Source organism: Pleurodeles waltl, chromosome 7 (genome assembly GCF_031143425.1).
Source record: "Pleurodeles waltl isolate 20211129_DDA chromosome 7, aPleWal1.hap1.20221129, whole genome shotgun sequence".
NCBI classification, from domain to species: domain Eukaryota; kingdom Metazoa; phylum Chordata; class Amphibia; order Caudata; family Salamandridae; genus Pleurodeles; species Pleurodeles waltl.
The window spans coordinates 10,797,126-10,816,061 of record NC_090446.1 but is presented as its reverse complement, the minus strand read 5'-3'; the positions used below and the strand labels follow the sequence as shown (position 1 = coordinate 10,816,061).

The following is an 18,936-nucleotide window of genomic DNA, read 5'->3' as shown; positions in this document are numbered from 1 at the left end:
GCAAATGCGTCGTATTTATACTCCCGAGCAAAAATCACGCCCGGGAGTAGGCGGGGCAAAAAACCCTGCATTTGCGCCGGATTTTAGCGCCTAGGTTAGGGCAGGCGTTAAGGGACCTGTGGGCTCAAAATGAGCCCACAGCTGCCCTCCCATGCCCCCAGGGACCCCCCCCTGCCACCCTTGCCCACCCCAGGAGGACACCCAAGGATGGAGGGACCCATCCCAGGGAACTTAAGGTAAGTTCAGGTAAGTATAATTTTTTAATTTTTTTATATTTTTTTTTGGCATAGGGGGGCCTGATTTGTGCCCCCCTACATGCCTCAATGCCCAATGACCATGCCCAGGGGACATAAGTCCCCTGGGCATGGCCATTGGGCAAGGGGGCATGACTCCTGTCTTTACTAAGACAGGAGTCATGTAAATGGCGTCTGGGCGTCGTTAAAAATGGCGCAAATCGGTTGGAGGCGATTTTTTGGCGTCAACCTGACTTGCACCATTTTAAGACGCCCTAACGCCATTTTCCCCAATGCCGGCGCTGCCTGTTGTACGTGGTTTTTTCCACGCACACCAGGCAGCGCCGGTCTGTTAGCGCCGGCTAACGCCATTCAATAAATACGGCGCCCGCATGGTGCTTCAGAATGGCGTTAGCCGGCGCAAAACTTTTTGACGCTAAACTGCGTTAGCGCAGTTTAGCGTCAAAAAGTATAAATACGGGCCACAGTGTCTGAGAAGCAGTAGGCCTGGGCAGCGTACTCCTTGAGAGTTTTCATGCTGGCATTGCACAGTGCATTGTTTTTACATTCTTGTCTTTGTTTTACCTGTGCTCTCAACATTGTTGAATAATACATGCTTATTCCTGGGAAAGGAGGCATCCAATGAAAAACCTAACACATCATTGTGAAAGAGCATCGAAGTAGTCCGCAGGATTTGAACCTGTGCAGGGACAACTCAATGGATTTCAAGTCCATCGCCTTAACCACTCGGCCACGACCACTCACGAGGGTTGGCTGCCACTTGAGCTGAGGTTCTCACTCTCACAGCAGTCTTTTTCTTTCCCTCAGTTCACTCTGCTCCACTGCCTTCCCATCTTTGCCTATCCGTTCTACTGCAAAAAACACACTCGGTCCATACCTGCATACTGACGTGACTCAAAGGCACTATTATAAAGTTCATGTTCCTGGCCAGAGAAAAGCAAAAAGGAGGTTGTAAAAGAATGCAGTTATTACACTTTAGGAAAATAATGACACTGTTAGACGCCACAATAAGGCTACTTCCTTCATGCATCTGATACCTCAGATGGAACTTACTGGCGAGATGATAACTGAAGTTCTTTCCCAATCTCCTTGGCTATTACTCGACATGTGTCTTCTCGACAGCTGGGGTGCACAAGTGGCAGGAGTGCCAGACAGGTAGTCTCATGCCTTCTCCGGCCACTCTTTTGATCCCATTCCCTGCCCAGTGTTTTGCCTTCCTTAGCTCTATTGAGACTGATAGCTATATTCGGCCTGCTTGTGCAGATGCCATTTAATATGAAGTATAAAATATCACCAAAGGTGAAGTAGCACGTAGATGGCAGGATTTGAACCTACGCGGGGAGAGCCCAATGGATTTCAAGTCCATCGCCTTAACCACTCAGCCACAACTACTTGCTTAAAGCTATGGTCCATTTTCAACGTAGCTCGTTTCTATTTCTGCTGGTGGTCTAGCCTCTGGACAGAAGCAGTCCTTTTCTAGAGAGGAAGGCCACAATGGCAAAAGTTTGAGCCCTCCCAGGCCGCTGACCCTATTAGTCCTGCTTTTGGAGCCCGCATTTATGCCAGAAGGTATTTCAAAGAATTATGGGAAAATACTGTTCACAAAAGAGACAGCATAGTTGGCAGGATTCGAACCTGCATGGGACTACCCCAATGGATTTCTAGTCCATCGCCTTAACCACTCGGCCACAACTACCCACACAAGTAAATCTCAACAGGGCACCTTACCTCCATACGTGGTCTTTTTTCTTTCCGTTCACTGGACCATTTTCCCTGCTCTCCTATACATCATTCCTATTCCACAGAAGACTTTCTAAAGCGTCTCAAGCTAAAAGCAGGCATGCATGTGAAATTGGCACTCCTTGTATGTTCATGTTTTGAGACGGGGGAAAAAAATCAGGCCGGAAGAGGTGGTAGCTTTAACGTCAGGGAGATGGCAGCCACGATAGGCACCATTGCAAAACTTCTGTCTTGGAGGCCATGAATGGACTCCACAGAGAGACTGGTTGGTCTTTACAGGTATGAAAAGAAGTGCCTCGTCCAATCTAGGGCCTGAGGCTAGGCGTTTCCTGAGCTGAATTCTCCTTGGAGGAGAGTGGGCGCGTTCAGTTTCTCTGCAGACTAGTGCCTGACAGGTGAGGGAGGGGGAGCAGGATGCATTTGGCCTGGGTTCATATCTTTCTTCTGTGGCTTTAATGGTCTTTGCTTCATATTCTGTTTTACTGACTGCTTTGCATAGAGGCTGCTCCCTTGTTCTCCCACGCAGGAGGCCCTGAAGAGGAATCCCAAAAATGTCATCTGACGTAGTCGGCAGGATTTGAACATACTCGTGGAGACGCCAAATGATATCTAGTCCATCGCCTTAACCACTTGGTAACGACTACTTGGCTCTGCAAGCGGTGCCCCTTTCAACATAGCCCTTCATGTCTTCACAGGCAACCTCACTGGCTCCAGTCATTCCGCTCTGCTCCTTCCTCTTCCTCAGCAATCCTTTGCACTGGCAAGGTGCTTCTCAAAAAACAAATATAGGCACTCCTTCCAATCCACAAGTATTCCGAAGGCTTTGCTGAGGCCCTCTGCAGCCCTTCTTCTTTACAGCACATCAACTGCTGACCTTTGTTTGCCCTAAGGCTTCTGCTTCCATATTGGAGTCATCCCAGGCTTTGGTGATCCCAGCCGTCAGCCCAGCACCTCAGTTGAGCCTTTGAAAGGCTGTCAGGCCCTGCTCCTCTTTCTGTCTTGATATTCTAGCCACATTACTTAATAGGTGAGTGGAGGCGGGCCCAAGAGAGGGTAGTCTCTATGCAAATGAAGTGCTTGGGCATACCTGGGAGTGTCCTTCTGCAAGCCATTCAGCCTCCTGGCTGGTGGCAGGTTCGTTGAGGAGAGCAAGGCCGTGTTGGGCCAGTCCCAAAGCAAAGGCGAGCTCCTTCAGCAGGAGTCCATTTATGCGAGGGACCCTAAGTTACTCAGGCATATATAATAATCACCTTTAGCCCTTATAGAGAGGTTTTGGCCGATCGTGGCCAAAGGGGCGGTGGGGTCAGAAGGCTCAGGGTAAGGGCCTCAGTAGCCTCACCTCTCTTGTTGCCCTAGGTTGCACTGTGGTCTGGGACCTGGCCAAACGCCAATCCTTTTTAACCACACCTGCAGCTCTGCCGAGGCCGAGAAGCAACAGCAGAGAGCTTCCTTCCTGCCCCTTTCTGTGCTTCCCACCAACCTCCTAAATTGACCCCTGTAGAGGAGCTAGCTGCCTTTTCCTTCCCAACAACAATTTATCCAGGCACCCACCCCAGACAGCAGGGTCGAAAAGCACAGGCAAGGGTTCTCTGCAGCTCCCCAAAATAGACAGATACAGTGTCTGAGAAGCAGTAGGCCTGGGCAGCGTACTCCTTGAGAGTTTTCATACTGGCATTGCACAGTGCATTGTTTCACATTCTTGGGAGGCATCCAAGGAAAAACCTAACACATCACTGTGAAAGAGCACTGACGTAGTCGGCAGGATTTGAACCTGTGCAGGGACACCTCAATGGATTTCAAGTCCATCGTCTTAACCACTCGGCCACGACTACTCACGAGGGTTGGCTGCCACTTGATCTGAGGTTCTCATTCTCACAGCAGTCTTTTTCTTTCCCTCAGTTCACTCTGCTCCACTGCCTTCCCATCTTTGCCTATCCGTTCTACTGCAAAAAACACACTCGGTCCATACCTGCATACTGACATGACTCAAAGGCACTATTATAAAGTTCATGTTCCTGGCCAGAGAAAAGCAAAATGGAGGTTGTAAAAGAATGCAGTTATGGCACTTTAGGAAAATAATGACACTGTTAGACGCCACAATAAGGCTACTTCCTTCATGCATCTGATACCTCAGATGGAACTTTCTGGCGAGATGATAACTGAAGTTCTTTCCCAATCTCCTTGGCTATTACTCGACATGTGTCTTCTCGACAGCTGGGGGGCACAAGTGGCAGGAGTGCCAGACAGGTAGTCTCATGCCTTCTCCGGCCACTCTTTTGATCCCATTCCCTGCCCAGTGTTTTGCCTTCCTTAGCTCTATTGAGACTGATAGCTATATTCGGCCTGCTTGTGCAGATGCCATTTAATATGAAGTATAAAATATCACCAAAGGTGAAGTAGCACGTAGTCGGCAGGATTTGAACCTACGCGGCGAGATTCCAATGGCTTTCAAGTCCATTGCCTTAACCACTCGGCCACAACTACTTGCTTAAAGATATGGTCTATTTTCAACGTAGCTCGTTTCTATTTCTGCTGGTGGTCTAGCGTCTGGACAGAAGCAGTCCTTTTCTAGAGAGGAAGGCCACAATGGCAAAAGTTTGAGCCCTCCCAGGCCGCTGACCCTATTAGTCCTGCTTTTGGAGCCCGCATTTATGCCAGAAGGTATTTCAAAGAATTATGGGAAAATACTGTTCACAAAAGGGACAGCGTAGTTGACAGGATTCGACCCTACGGAGGGATACCCCAATGGATTTCTAGTCCATCGCCTTAACCACTCGGCCACAACTACCCACACAAGTGAATCTCAACAGGGCACCTTACCTCCATCCGTAGTCTTTTTTCTTTCCGTTCACTGGACCATTTTCCCTGCTCTCCTATACATCATTCCTATTCCACAGAAGACTTTCTAAAGCGTCTCAAGCTAAAAGCAGGCATGCATGTGAAATTAGCACTCCTTGTATGTTCATGTTTTGAGACGGGGGAAAAAAATCAGGCTGGAAGAGGTGGTAGCTTTAACGTCAGGGAGATGGCATTCACGATAGGCACCATTGCAAAACTTCTGTCTTGGAGGCCATGAATGGACTCCACAGAGAGACGGGTTGGTCTTTACAGGTATGAAAAGAAGTGCCTCGTCCAATCTAGGGCCTGAGGCTAGGCGTTTCCTGAGCTGAATTCTCCTTGGAGGAGAGTGGGCGCGTTCAGTTTCTCTGCAGACTAGTGCCTGACAGGTGAGGGAGGGGGAGCAGGATGCATTTGGCCTGGGTTCATATCTTTCTTCTGTGGCTTTAATGGTCTTTGCTTCATATTCTGTTTTACTGACTGCTTTGCATAGAGGCTGCTCCCTTGTTCTCCCACGCAGGAGGCCCTGAAGGGAAATCCCAAAAATGTCATCTGACGTAGTCGGCAGGATTTGAACATACTCGTGGAGACGCCAAATGATATCTAGTCCATCGCCTTAACCACTTGGTAACGACTACTTGGCTCTGCAAGCGGTGCCCCTTTCAACATAGCCCTTCATGTCTTCACAGGCAACCTCACTGGCTCCGGTCATTCCGCTCTGCTCCTTCCTCTTCCTCAGCAATCCTTTGCACTGGCAAGGTGCTTCTCAAAAAACAAATATAGGCACTCCTGCCAATCCACAAGTATTCCGAAGGCTTTGCTGAGGCCCTCTGCAGCCCTTCTTCTTTACAGCACATAAACTGCTGACCTTTGTTTGCCCTAAGGCTTCTGCTTCCATATTGGAGTCATCCCAGGCTTTGGTGATCCCAGCCGTCAGCCCAGCACCTCAGTTGAGCCTTTGAAAGGCTGTCAGGCCCTGCTCCTCTTTCTGTCTTGATATTCTAGCCACATTACTTAATAGGTGAGTGGAGGCGGGCCCAAGAGAGGGTAGTCTCTATGCAAATGAAGTGCTTGGGCATACCTGGGAGTGTCCTTCTGCAAGCCATTCAGCCTCCTGGCAGGTTTGTTGAGGAGAGCAAGGCCGTGTTGGGCCAGTCCCAAAGCAAAGTCGAGCTCCTTCAGCAGGAGTCCATTTATGCGAGGGACCCTAAGTTACTCAGGCATATATAATAATCACCTTTAGCCCTTATAGAGAGGTTTTGGCCGATCGGGGCCAAAGGGGCGGTGGGGTGAGAAGGCTCAGGGTAAGGGCCTTGTCGCGTGGGCTCTCATTATTCTAAATGAGACTACTGGATTTCTAGGTAGCAGGATCTATGACGGTGTGGGGGACTGAGTCTGACCCACGTGTAAAGAACTCTGTCACCCTAAATCCGGTTTTTGCTCCGGCTAACTAGCAGTGCCTCATTTCTCCCATGTGGAAGGAATGATTTGGCAGCCGAGCGCATGACATCTTTGGAACTTCTCAGGGAAGTCGTGGTTACTCAGATCCAAACCAACTCTCTTATTTCCAATATGATCTCATATACAAATGACAAAGACAGTATAAGTTTTATATAATGTTTTAATAAAACAACTGTATTTTAGATATTAAGGCGTGAGCCGCAATAACCAGAACAATACAACACAATAGGATTGTAATAGTTACCAGGAGAGTAAAACATAAAAACAAAGCTATCATATTGTCAAACAGTTTCTACTCTCCCTCTGCTTGTTCTATCTAGAGCACAGCATGTTAAGCTTCTAGCTTGCCTATTAGAATCACTGTGGAGACATCAGCCCTCATACCTGAGCAAAGACCTGTGATCTTGGTTCAGCATCTGCAACGAGGCAGTCAGCGTCAAGTTGTGGTTCCCTGGTCGGAATCTCCCTCTTGCGTGTATTGGGACAAGGAAGTGATTTTATAACTAACATGTCATTGTGATCACAAAATGTCCCTACGCAGGAATGCCAAGTCTAAACTCTTACCACGTCTATCGGCAATGTACCAGACTGTATCCTTGACTGAAGCACAGAGTAAATATGTTATGGAGAACTCCAGTGCTGAAGTAGGCAAAACAGTGTGATATGAATAAAAAACAACACCGTAGAACTGGCTATTTGAAAAATAACAGTACGAAGCCTAATAAAAAGCATGTAGAGCAAAGTACACAGAGGCTCTAAGCTGTCAGCAAATGAATAAAATATATTCAGGGCAAAGTGCACAAAGGCCTAAAGCCTGAAGCTAAAGCGCAATGAATACGTAAAACTAACCACACTACACCCTCCCCTTGTCGGTAGCAAGTGGTTCCAATAATATAAAAGGATGCCCTAAATATAAACAATACCTAAAAAAAAATATTTCGACAAGGTGAGAAGACAACAAAGTCATAAATTTAGGTAACATGTGATCATAAAGCCAAATTCAATATAGTGTCAATTTTGTAAAAAATCCAATCGTCAGATAGAAGCAATAGAACGCAGGAGTTCCTCCACTTCGATATATGTCAATATCGGAAGATCCACGCCACAAAGTACCATGGAGCAGGTGTGATCCAAAGCCCCAAAACCATTCAGGGCGGCACCACGTGCAGGGCCTATGAAAGAGACAATACCATCTTCCTCCAGGAAGGGAATCTCATAAACTGCCTCACGAAGCATACGCATCCGTAGTGCACAAGTCTGGGAATGAGCCCTAATCGGGAACATCAACAGATCAGTATCGACCATTGGAGGGCGCTGCAATGAGAGACAGAGAGCCAGTGCATGTTCAAACGAGCACCAAAGGCATCGAAACACGGGTTGCACACAATGCAAAACCAGTCTGAATGACAGAGACCAGTCGCACTCCAAATGTCCCAGGAGTGTCGCTCCAAAATGCTGCATCATGCGTTCACGACACAGCTGCGCTGATGGGAGCAGCAATACAGGATCTCGTCGTGACGGGACAGCCATTGCGAAAAAATAGCAACAACAGCAAAACTCCAGCCAATAAAGCCAAAGTAATCGGGAAACCCCCAAAAATGCTTCCGAAAATAGAATGTATAGCCGAAGGTATCAAACCGAATATAGAAGAGAAGGTATGAGCAAAACCAACACCAACGACTTTGAAAAAATTTGCAATACCAGCAGTGCTGGATGCATTAAATATACGTCCCACAAGTTCACCGAAGTGATTTGGAAAGTTAGTATTCAAAAGGGACTGTATCTCCGCCGATGACCTTGCCACCTGAAGTGCGTAGGTCTCGCTAGCAGATGTAAGGGCCACATGCTTTTGAAACAATAAAGCTTTTAGCCGACTCAACTTGTCGAAATCAACCTTGGAAGTAGCAATATGAGGCCAGATTTCCGCTACCTCCCTAAATTGAGTGGGGGGAAACAACACATTCCCGCAGCACGTAACGGCCTTGTTGACAACGACGATGTAAACTATTCCGGCACGCATGCCACAGCAGCGTTCGCTGTTAAGAACAATGTAACTGCCGTTAGAAAGCACCTGGAAAGTGTTTTTAATAACCGGGACTGGAACTCCCTTCAGATAACAAGCTAAGTTAGCAATCGAAGCGTTACACGCCCCGTGCAAGGACAGCTGTTTACAAACCATTGAATGGCTGACAGAAGCTTCGCATTCGCTGCCGCTAAGAAAAACCTCCTTCAAACCATTAACACATCTGTACTGAAAGGGAAGGTCCCACACCTCGTGTATGTAACTGTCTCCCAATAGTTCAAATCTACCAACCGGAATGTGCTTCAAACACGAAGTAAATTGCAAAGTAGAGATAGGCAAATTAATAACCCCATGGATCAACCATTCAGCTGACGGAATCTCAGCTACCGTGAAAGGCAGTTTCTCTAATTTCTCAATATTTAACATAACATATGTCGCTTCCTTTTTAGCCATCAGTTGTTGTTGATGAGTCAAATTAAAAGAGATAAAGATCTCTCTGGCACGAACGTGCTGCCATGGAACGCGACCCGCCTTCAAGGTCTGAAGAGTCCAACCCAGCTGCATGATGGACCGCGTCTGACTCTGCCCATGATATAAAGAAGACATGTCCGATTTAATAATGTCAATGGCAGAGGAAACAATGCTGTCAATCGTGTAACACGTTCAGAAAGGGTATGCATGCCATTATCAACAGTAGACAAAGTCTGCATCAGATTTTCTTGATCAATCTGCCTCAACCAGGCTTCAGCCTCTTGTTGTGAAAGCTTCCAAATCTCATTATAAACCTCGTATAAGAACCTTTTCTTCCGTGGTACTTTGGGACCTGATAAAAAATCTTGTAAATCAGTATTATTAGACAGTAACATGAGATGTGACTTAACTGCATCCAGCGTGGATGACTTCAACCATTGCTGACAAAGCTTCCCCACACTGTATGTAGTTATAATATCAGCATGTTCTGGTGAAACGTAACGAGGGTCTGCCCTACTAGTCCTGAACCCCCCTGAAGAGGTGACAAAACGTTGATGACACATATTAGTGTCTACAGGCCATAATAAGCACCCGCCTGGATGTAACGATGAAGTGTTAAGCGTAGCATTCTGGACCCAATGTGTAAAGTCACTGAAAGTAGCATTCACATAGTGCTGCCAATTTTTTAATTTAGAAGGGACAGGTATACTAGGCAAAGTCAACTCCCTAATCGTCGCTAAGCCCAAACAGCTAGTCTGTTGTACTGTGTCATTGAGGAAAATCATCTGCACAGGGATAATACATGCTCTAAATAACGTGTCCCTGCCTTGCATTTGCCAATTTTTCGTACCCCAAACACTTTTCAAGTCAACAGTTTTGAACCAGTATTCATATCCCTTGACCAACAGTTTAGATACAAACAAATTGGAATACAGTAATTTAGTATCGGTCAATAACATTTGCTTATTAGAATACGGTGTAACTTTAAAATAGTAGGACCTAGCATTCCGTGGATCATGCCCAGCAAAATATGCGAATTTTTCATAATACGTTTTTGAACTCCCTTGTGGAGGAGTCGAGCAATGTTCCCATTGCACATAATTAAACATGGGCTTAGGGCTACTAGCTTTATGAATAAAGTGGTGTCCATAATAGTTGTAACAAAACATGTCACCATGATTATCTCTAAACTGGTAAGCATCTTCATCGTCATAGACAGTATAATATTGCAAATCCGTTAGCATAGAATCTACTGTCTTCACATCCCAATCATCAGAAACAATGTCAGGTATAACAATATCATTCATTGATAATTTGAGGACATACGGTATTTGAATCAATTCAGTGGGACCATATATATCAAACATTACTTTATCCCACACAATTCCATCCGGAACTGGTATAGCAGAAATGTTCACTGTGGACAAGTCTCTTCGAACCATATGAGACGAAAAATGCGGTTTTAACACAGTCTCCACGTGCTCAATGTCAGATCGATCAGGAAGAAAATGACCATGTATTATCAGAAAAAAAGTAACCACAAATCCCAACCATAATATAATAGTCATCACGGCCAAAAACAGCCAAAAATAGTTCCAAGGGAAAACAAAATATGTTTGTTTAAGCCATCCCAGCAGCCGTCGTGGACCGTGGACAGAAGACATCGAGGACGAGGAGCCGGACCCATCATTATCAGCGTTGTCGAAGCAGCCAGAAGCAGTTCTAGCAAAAGGTGCAACTGTGAACGAAGAAACAGATGGAGGCTCTCGCCGTGGCACGCTATAAACCACATGTTCAGAAACGTCAGTAGAACGTACAGCAATTTGATCACAAGATTCCATATTAATCGCCGTCGGTGGAACAATCGCAAGATCATCATCCACCCTCCCCAAGCTCGGAGAGGAAACAGTGTCGGTGAAAATCACCTGCAGCGGGACCTCTTCCCCAGTAGTGAGAGGGATTCCGGAACTACTGGGTGTCCCTCTTGGTCTGCTGTGCAGAATCGGCCACATGTTGTAACTTGACATTATCAATGGAAACAAAGCGATTTCCTTTGGCCCCTCGCAGCGGCGGTAAAATCACAGTTCTCGTGCCGCTTACCCCCAACACAGGGACAGGTTCTCGATAAGAAGGACCAAATCCTTTTTTAACTGCGACCTTTTCACGCACTAGATCCACAATCCTGGGTATCCAACCAGTAGGTGTTACTGGCTCCATCCTTAATTCCTGAGGAGGCAGCACTGGCAGAAGAGTTATCTTCACGGAATTGTTGTAAATCCTGCAAAACAGTGACACGATCATTTATGTCAAAGGGAGTATCTGCCGCCTCCACACCAGGACCATCTACATCAGGAACATACATTCGTGTTCCAAACAGGGACTCATATGAAGTACGACCCCCCAGTGACCTTCTAGGCAAGTTATTAAGTGCTCTCTGTACTCCATATAGGTGGGCTAGCCAACCACGACCCGTACCTATAACTCTGGCCGTTAAGGACTGCTTTAAATCACGATTTAAACGCTCCACAACAGAATTTCCCTCGGGATGAAATGGAGACGAGAATTGGAGTTGGACCCCCAACAAAGCCATGGTGTCCCTGAATGCCTTAGAGGCAAAAGCAGGGTCCTGGTCTGAATGAAAAGCCGCAACTGCAAATATATCGACAAAGATGTGCAAATCTTTAATAACAGTGCAAGCGTCAGCCGAGCGTTGTGGCCATACCCATACAAATCTGGAGCACGAATCTACAGCAACCAATATATATTTGTATGCACTATCTGCCGTCAGCGGACCACAATGATCCAAGTACACACACTGTAATGGTTTATTTGAAATCAGAAGGGGCGTCTGCTGCGGGCGTCTAGCCGACGACGCTTTAATTTGTTGACAAACGTCACAACAAAGGACATATTGCTTCGTCTCTTTATAGAGACCAGGCGACCAGTAACGAGCCTGTAAAAGTGAAATCGTGGCAGCCACCCCAGCATGTGCAGAAGCCACCCCCTCATGTGCTGCAGAAATCAATCGAGGTCTCTCAATCTTATTGGGAATTTCACGTACACCAATGCCTGGAATTGTAACAGTAGCATTTAGCGCACCATTCAAGCAGTAACTATATTTTGAAGGAAATCCTTTAGGAAAGGGCGTGCCATCAGCCGTAGCCTTTATGGCAGCCGAAATGTCTGTGTCTGGTTTGGAACTCGAACGAGTCACTGCGGCCACAGTGGCGACAGCCACTGCCGATTTCGCGGCTTCATCAGCCAAAGTATTCCCAGCAACGTGTATTCCAACGCGCTGGTGTCCAAGTGTATGTACAACATGGACATTAGGAAGCGTTTCCTTCAGATCCGCAACCTTACCCCACAACATTTTATGTTTAATGGAGTTGCCTTTAGAATCTCTGAACCCATTCATCTTCCAATAGTGTAAATATTCGTTGAAAGACTGCACACAGTAGTAGGAGTCACAGACCAGCAAGGTTAAAAGTGCCGGATCCGCGTGCTCCAACGCTAACAATAGAGCTTTGAGCTCAGCCAGCTGTGCCGTGCAATCTCCCAAGGCTTTAGTATAAGTATGTCGGGGGCAGAACACTTCCCCCTCCACAGTGCCGCTCACCACTGCACATGCAGCAGAATACTGTTGTTTAGTCCCAACCGCTGGTTGCGTAGAGCCATCAGTATACATGACCACTTCATATTGGTCAATAGGCAACGTACCAGCAGGAACAGGGTATTCTATTTCGTATTGAAGAAATTCTTGAGTCTGCAGTTTAGGGTCAAATACATAATCTACATCAGTGGCTGTCAAAGACGTAGCCCATTGTATCCATCGCGGGTGTAAAGCTTTCGAATTAGGAACACTCGGCTTTTGTAACAGCCTCTAAGGCCGGAACCGGGGAAACGACAACAATGCGTTGACCCTGGGCCAGCGGTCTTTCTTTAATAACAGCCATCTGTACTTCAGTGAGAATTTTCTCAGTTTCTGCAAAACGTTGCTCTGCAGCAGAATACAAGTGAGACTTGTATGCAATCGGGACAGTCTCCCCTTCATTAAAGGTGACATAAGTAAACCCAACAGCCCCAGGTATCACCCTGATCACTAAATGTGTCTTATTGTCCCGTGTGTGTAAGTGTTTAACTGCTAAGAGATCACTCTGTAATTCTCGCAGTATGTGTGTATGTTCAATCGTCAAAAATGTACTCGAAAAATTCGGGCGAATCAACTCGTATAATGGTTTGATACGCGTTGCATAATCAGGAATGTAAGTTCTGCCAAAATTCAGAAACCCCAACAATGACTGGAGCTTCCGAACCGTATTAGGAGGCTGCAATAAAGCACATTTTTCCAAAAAATGTGGCGCTAGGCTCTTGCCCTCACTCGACAACTCATATCCCAGGAAAATGACGCTGAGGAAGGCAATCTTTGATTTCTTAAAATTAAACTTATAGCCAATATCAGCAAACCCCACAACAATGCGCGATACGCGCCTTAGATGTTGCAGAATCTCATCATCTGTCAGATATATGTCATCAACATATGATAATGCTTCAGGGTCGAACTCATGCAGCATTTCAGTTACACGAGCCGAAAACAGTCCTGGGCTATTCTTATACCCCTGAGGCAAACAACAACAAAAAATTCTGAGAGCCAAACGCACTGAAACAGGTATAGTCCCGACTCTCGGGCGCTATATTCTGGCAGAAAAATCCATTCGAGATATCTAATGTTGTTTTATATTTTTTACGCACTATATTATTCATAAGCGCTGCGCTGTGTGAATTCTGTATTGCATATGTGCGTGTATGACTATTCAAATGTCGGTAATCCACCACTATCCTATATGAATGGTCCGGTTTAGCAACCGGAAACAAGGGATTATTCATCGGCGAGACACAGGGCTCAATTATACCCTAATACTCCAATTGTGTAAGAATTTTTCTAACCGATGCCCTAGCTTCAAATTTGATAGGATATTGCGGTTGTGGCTGAGGTTCGTCTTTTATTGGAATTACATGATAAGGTGATTGTCTGTCCCACCCCACATTATTTCTATACAAGGCGGGAGCCTGTGCTAGAGCCCATGATTTACTATAGGACTCCGCGAGTTCTCTCGGAACAAGTGGTGAGAAGGAAGGTTTAATAACCTCCTCCCCAACTGGACAGTCGCGAACAAAGTCAGGTGGCCAATGTTGTTCGGCCAACAGAACATCATATGATTTTACCACATGGTCCCAAAAAATGGCGTTTATAATACGGTCAATGTCCCCTTCCAATCGCAGAGTCACTTCATATACTCTATCAGGATCAGAGACTCGCATATCCGCCGTCTCGACTTGTATGAAGTCATCAGTTGCTTTCACCTCCAGATGCTCTAGAAGACTCCGGCGAACTATTGTGACCTCTGCCGCGCTGTCTAACAGTGCTAATGCCCATGTCTTGTTCGTCAAGAGAACTCTCTTCTTGAGCGGCATGTCTGACTGAGACAGCTGCCACTTTCTTCTTCTTAAATTGCTGTTTTTGTTGCAGTGGTTTCTCTTCTTGTTTAATAGAAACCTCCGCTGAGCGTTGTGAATCCTGTCTCGGTTTCACGTACTCCGTCCTCCGCTCTGACCGCCCAACTCTCTCACTTCTCTTTTCCGAGGAGTCCTGAAAGGAACGAGATTGGCGTGTATCAGTGTATTGATATCTATCAGCCGTCTTCAAAGTATCCCTATTCCTGAGATTATACTTATTTTGTGGTGTCTCCGGTTGCGGAGACTGTCCACCATCTTTCTTAGGTGTTTGCTGTTTCTTTTCCCAGCGCTTTTTCGAACCTTCAGGTTGTTGCTGTTTAGCATTATCTTTATTATTTTTACCCTGTAACTGGGGTTTTTGTGGTCTAGCCCCTAGGCTATCATGACCAATACTAGAATATGTTTCCGCTATTATTCTCGGAAGCTCCCGCTCCTGATTAAGCAGCGGAACATCCCGAAGACGCATTCGCACCGCTAGTGCTACTGCCTCTCCTTTGAGATTACTCAAAATAATAGAAGAAACTGTGGCAAAATTGCCCAGCAACTGCATGCCCAAATCCAAGGCAGGGGCAGCCCCATATTCATCCTGAATCTGTTTAAGTACGTCCGGTAAATTAGCTAATGTCGGTGTACCGTGTGCCGTAGTGTAGAGCGCGGCAAACACCGTGCCCCAGGTATTACAAAGGTCCACCGGAGGAACCATCCCGTACGGCAAACACATCGTCAAAATTCTATGTTTATCCTCAGGTCCCGTATGGGGAAATACTGCTTCCAGCGTATTAATTTTTTGCGCCAGCCAAAATGGAGTCTCCTCTCGTTTAGCCGGCACCTTACCCATTACCGAGTGCACAGTGGCCGGATTAATACCCGGAACCACAGCCTGTGGGTGCGCTGGAGCAGCACGCGCTGCATTCGTATTTAGTGTCTGCATGACAAACTGAACTAATCGTCTATATGTAGTCGTTAATTCTGTATATAAACGACGAACTTCAACCACTGCCCATTGAGCAACCGCAGGATGTGGTGTATATGTAGCCAATAAAGGCCAGGTAGGACCATCATTACTCAGTGGACCCAACCTAACTTGTGCTACTGTGTGTGGGAGGGCGCCATCAAGATAGAGGTATTTCTAAATAAGCGTAAGCCCTGTATTGTCCAGGGACATTCGCAACTGTGTATTCGTGAAAAGTATTTGTTCCCCCATCCACTGCTGGAAATCCGACCCAAGAATAAAAAAGTTCTGTTCTATAGGCTGCATGGGCGTCCACCACAAAAGTGACTGGACCCCCCTGGACTGTCAGTCCATGTGTCAACAGATGTCCCGTGAGCGGATGTCGCATATTAATTGCTATGTTCACTACATTAGGATTCGCCATTTTATAAAAAACGGCTTCAGGTCAGAGAAGGCACACCAATATCGGGGTTTTTCCTTTCAAAGTTCAAGCTTGAACAACCAACCACTAAGCAACAGGAAGCACCTATGCCGTGGCGGCGGAAACCCTCAGCCCCACGGACGTCTCCGTGTACGGAACCGAGGAGTCAAAATATATATGAGACCAAGAGAGTCAGTCGGACCTAATCATTAGAGCCAGACCAAACGTTGGGCGCCATGTCGCGTGGGCTCTCATTATTCTAAATGAGACTACTGGATTTCTAGGTAGCAGGATCTATGACGGTGTGGGGGACTGAGTCTGACCCACGTGTAAAGAACTCTGTCACCCTAAATCCGGTTTTTGCTCCAGCTAACTAGCAGTGCCTCATTTCTCCCATGTGGAAGGAATGATTTGGCAGCCGAGCGCATGACATCTTTGGAACTTCTCAGGGAAGTCGTGGTTACTCAGATCCAAACCAACTCTCTTATTTCCAATATGATCTCATATACAAATGACAAAGACAGTATAAGTTTTATATAATGTTTTAATAAAACGACTGTATTTTAGATATTAAGGCGTGAGCCGGAATAACCAGAACGATACAACACAGTAGGATTGTAATAGTTACCAGGAGAGTAAAACATAAAAACAAAGCTATCATATTGTCAAACAGTTTCTACTCTCCCTCTGCTTGTTCTATCTAGAGCACAGCATGTTAAGCTTCTAGCTTGCCTATTAGAATCACTGTGGAGACATCAGCCCTCATACCTGAGCAAAGACCTGTAATCTTGGTTCAGCATCTGCAACGAGGCAGTCATCGTCAAGTTGTGGTTCCCTGGTCGGAATCTCCCTCTTGCGTGTATTGGGACAAGGAAGTGATTTTATAACTAACATGTCATCGTGATCACAAAATGTCCCTACGCAGGAATGCCAAGTCTAAACTCTTACCACGTCTATCGGCAATGTACCAGACTGTATCCTTGACTGAAGCACAGAGTAAATATGTTATGGAGAACTCCAGTGCTGAAGTAGGCAAAACAGTGTGATATGAATAAAAAACAACACCGTAGAACTGGCTATTTGAAAAATAACAGTACGAAGCCTAATAAAAAGCATGTAGAGCAAAGTACACAGAGGCTCTAAGCTGTCAGCAAATGAATAAAATATATTCAGGGCAAAGTGCACAAAGGCCTAAAGCCTGAAGCTAAAGCGCAATGAATACGTAAAACTAACCACACTACAGCCTCAGTAGCCTCACCTCTCTTGTTGCCCTAGGTTGCACTGTGGTCTGGGACCTGGCCAAACGCCAATCCTTTTTAACCACACCTGCAGCTCTGCCTAGGCCGAGAAGCAACAGCAGAGAGCTTCCTTCCTGCCCCTTTCTGTGCTTCCCACCAACCTCCTAAATTGACCCCTGTAGAGGAGCTAGCTGCCTTGTCCTTCCCAACAACAATTTATCCAGGCACCCACCCCAGACAGCAGGCTCGAAAAGCACAGGCAAGGGTTCTCTGCAGCTCCCCAAAATAGACAGATACAGTGTCTGAGAAGCAGTAGGCCTGGGCAGCGTACTCCTTGAGAGTTTTCATGCTGGCATTGCACAGTGCATTGTTTCACATTCTTGTCTTTGTTTTACCTGTGCTCTCAACGTTGTTGAATAATACAGGCTTATTTTTGGGAAAGGAGGCATCCAAGGAAAAACCTAACACATCATTGTGAAAGAGCACCGACATAGTCGGCAGGATTTGAACCTGTGCGGGGACACCTCAATTGATTTCGAGTCCATCACCTTAACCACTCGGCCACGACTACTCACGAGGGTTGGCTGTCACTTGAGCTGAGGTTCTCACTCTCACAGCAGTCTTTTTCTTTCCCTCAGTTCACTCTGCTCCACTGCCTTCCCATCTTTGCCTATCCGTTCTACTGCAAAAAACACACTCGGTCCATACCTGCATACTGACGTGACTCAAAGGCACTATTATAAAGTTCATGTTCCTGGCCAGAGAAAAGCAAAAAGGAGGTTGTAAAAGAATGCAGTTATGACTTTAGGAAAATAATGACACTGTTAGACGCCACAATAAGGCTACTTCCTTCATGCATCTGATACCTCAGATGGAACTTACTGGCGAGATGATAACTGAAGTTCTTTCCCAATCTCCTTGGCTATTACTCGACATGTGTCTTCTCGACAGCTGGGGTGCACAAGTGGCAGGAGTGCCAGACAGGTAGTCTCATGCCTTCTCCGGCCACTCTTTTGATCCCATTCCCTGCCCAGTGTTTCGCCTTCCTTAGCTCTATTGAGACTGATAGCTATATTCGGCCTGCTTGTGCAGATGCCATTTAATATGAAGTATAAAATATCACCAAGGGTGAAGTAGCACGTAGTTGGCAGGATTTGAACCTACGCGGGGAGACCCCAATGGATTTCAAGTCCATCGCCTTAACCACTCGGCCACGACTACTTGCTTAAAGCTATGGTCCATTTTCAACGTAGCTCGTTTCTATTTCTGCTGGTGGTCTAGCCTCTGGACAGAAGCTGTCCTTTTCTAGAGAGGAAGGCCACAATGGCAAAAGTTTGAGCCCTCCCAGGCCGCTGACCCTATTAGTCCTGCTTTTGGAGCCCGCATTTATGCCAGAAGGTATTTCAAAGAATTATGGGAAAATACTGTTCACAAAAGGGACAGCGTAGTTGGCAGGATTTGAACCTGCGCAGGGATACCCCAATGGATTTCTAGTCCATCGCCTTAACCACTCGGCCACAACTACCCACACAAGTGAATCTCAACAGGGCACCTTACCTCCATCCGTTGTCTTTTTTCTTTCCGTTCACTGGACCATTTTCTCTGCTCTCCTATACATCATTCCTATTCCACAGAAGACTTTCTAAAGCGTCTCAAGCTAAAAGCAGACATGCATGTGAAATTAGCACTCCTTGTATGTTCATGTTTTGAGACGGGGGAAAAAAATCAGGCCGGAAGAGGTGGTAGCTTTAACGTCAGGGAGATGGCAGCCACGATAGGCACCATCGCAAAACTTCTGTCTTGGAGGCCATGAATGGACTCCACAGAGAGACGGGTTGGTCTTTACAGGTATGAAAAGAAGTGCCTCGTCCAATCTAGGGCCTGAGGCTAGGCGTTTCCTGAGCTGAATTCTCCTTGGAGGAGAGTGGGCGTGTTCAGTTTCTCTGCAGACTAGTGCCTGCCAGGTGAGGGAGGGGGAGCAGGATGCATTTGGCCTGGGTTCATATCTTTCTTCTGTGGCTTTA

The 18,936-nt window shown here is 46.3% G+C and overlaps 9 non-coding genes across 9 annotated transcripts; all 9 read right to left on the bottom strand.

The window, feature by feature from the left end:
- Nucleotides 1-912: 912 nt before the first annotated feature.
- On the bottom strand, nucleotides 913-994 carry TRNAS-UGA (transfer RNA serine (anticodon UGA)). Its single transcript has one exon. It is a non-coding gene; the product is annotated as a tRNA-Ser (tRNA).
- Nucleotides 995-1,564: 570 nt separating this feature from the next.
- Nucleotides 1,565-1,646, bottom strand: TRNAS-UGA (transfer RNA serine (anticodon UGA)). The gene has a single exon. It is a non-coding gene; the product is annotated as a tRNA-Ser (tRNA).
- A 222-nt stretch (nucleotides 1,647-1,868) lies between these two features.
- On the bottom strand, nucleotides 1,869-1,950 carry TRNAS-AGA (transfer RNA serine (anticodon AGA)). The gene has a single exon. It is a non-coding gene; the product is annotated as a tRNA-Ser (tRNA).
- A 1,794-nt stretch (nucleotides 1,951-3,744) lies between these two features.
- On the bottom strand, nucleotides 3,745-3,826 carry TRNAS-UGA (transfer RNA serine (anticodon UGA)). Its single transcript has one exon. It is a non-coding gene; the product is annotated as a tRNA-Ser (tRNA).
- A 570-nt stretch (nucleotides 3,827-4,396) lies between these two features.
- Nucleotides 4,397-4,478, bottom strand: TRNAS-UGA (transfer RNA serine (anticodon UGA)). The gene has a single exon. It is a non-coding gene; the product is annotated as a tRNA-Ser (tRNA).
- Nucleotides 4,479-4,700: 222 nt separating this feature from the next.
- TRNAS-AGA (transfer RNA serine (anticodon AGA)) lies at nucleotides 4,701-4,782 on the bottom strand. Its single transcript has one exon. It is a non-coding gene; the product is annotated as a tRNA-Ser (tRNA).
- A 12,619-nt stretch (nucleotides 4,783-17,401) lies between these two features.
- On the bottom strand, nucleotides 17,402-17,483 carry TRNAS-CGA (transfer RNA serine (anticodon CGA)). Its single transcript has one exon. It is a non-coding gene; the product is annotated as a tRNA-Ser (tRNA).
- Nucleotides 17,484-18,051: 568 nt separating this feature from the next.
- Nucleotides 18,052-18,133, bottom strand: TRNAS-UGA (transfer RNA serine (anticodon UGA)). Its single transcript has one exon. It is a non-coding gene; the product is annotated as a tRNA-Ser (tRNA).
- A 222-nt stretch (nucleotides 18,134-18,355) lies between these two features.
- TRNAS-AGA (transfer RNA serine (anticodon AGA)) lies at nucleotides 18,356-18,437 on the bottom strand. The gene has a single exon. It is a non-coding gene; the product is annotated as a tRNA-Ser (tRNA).
- Nucleotides 18,438-18,936: the final 499 nt, after the last annotated feature.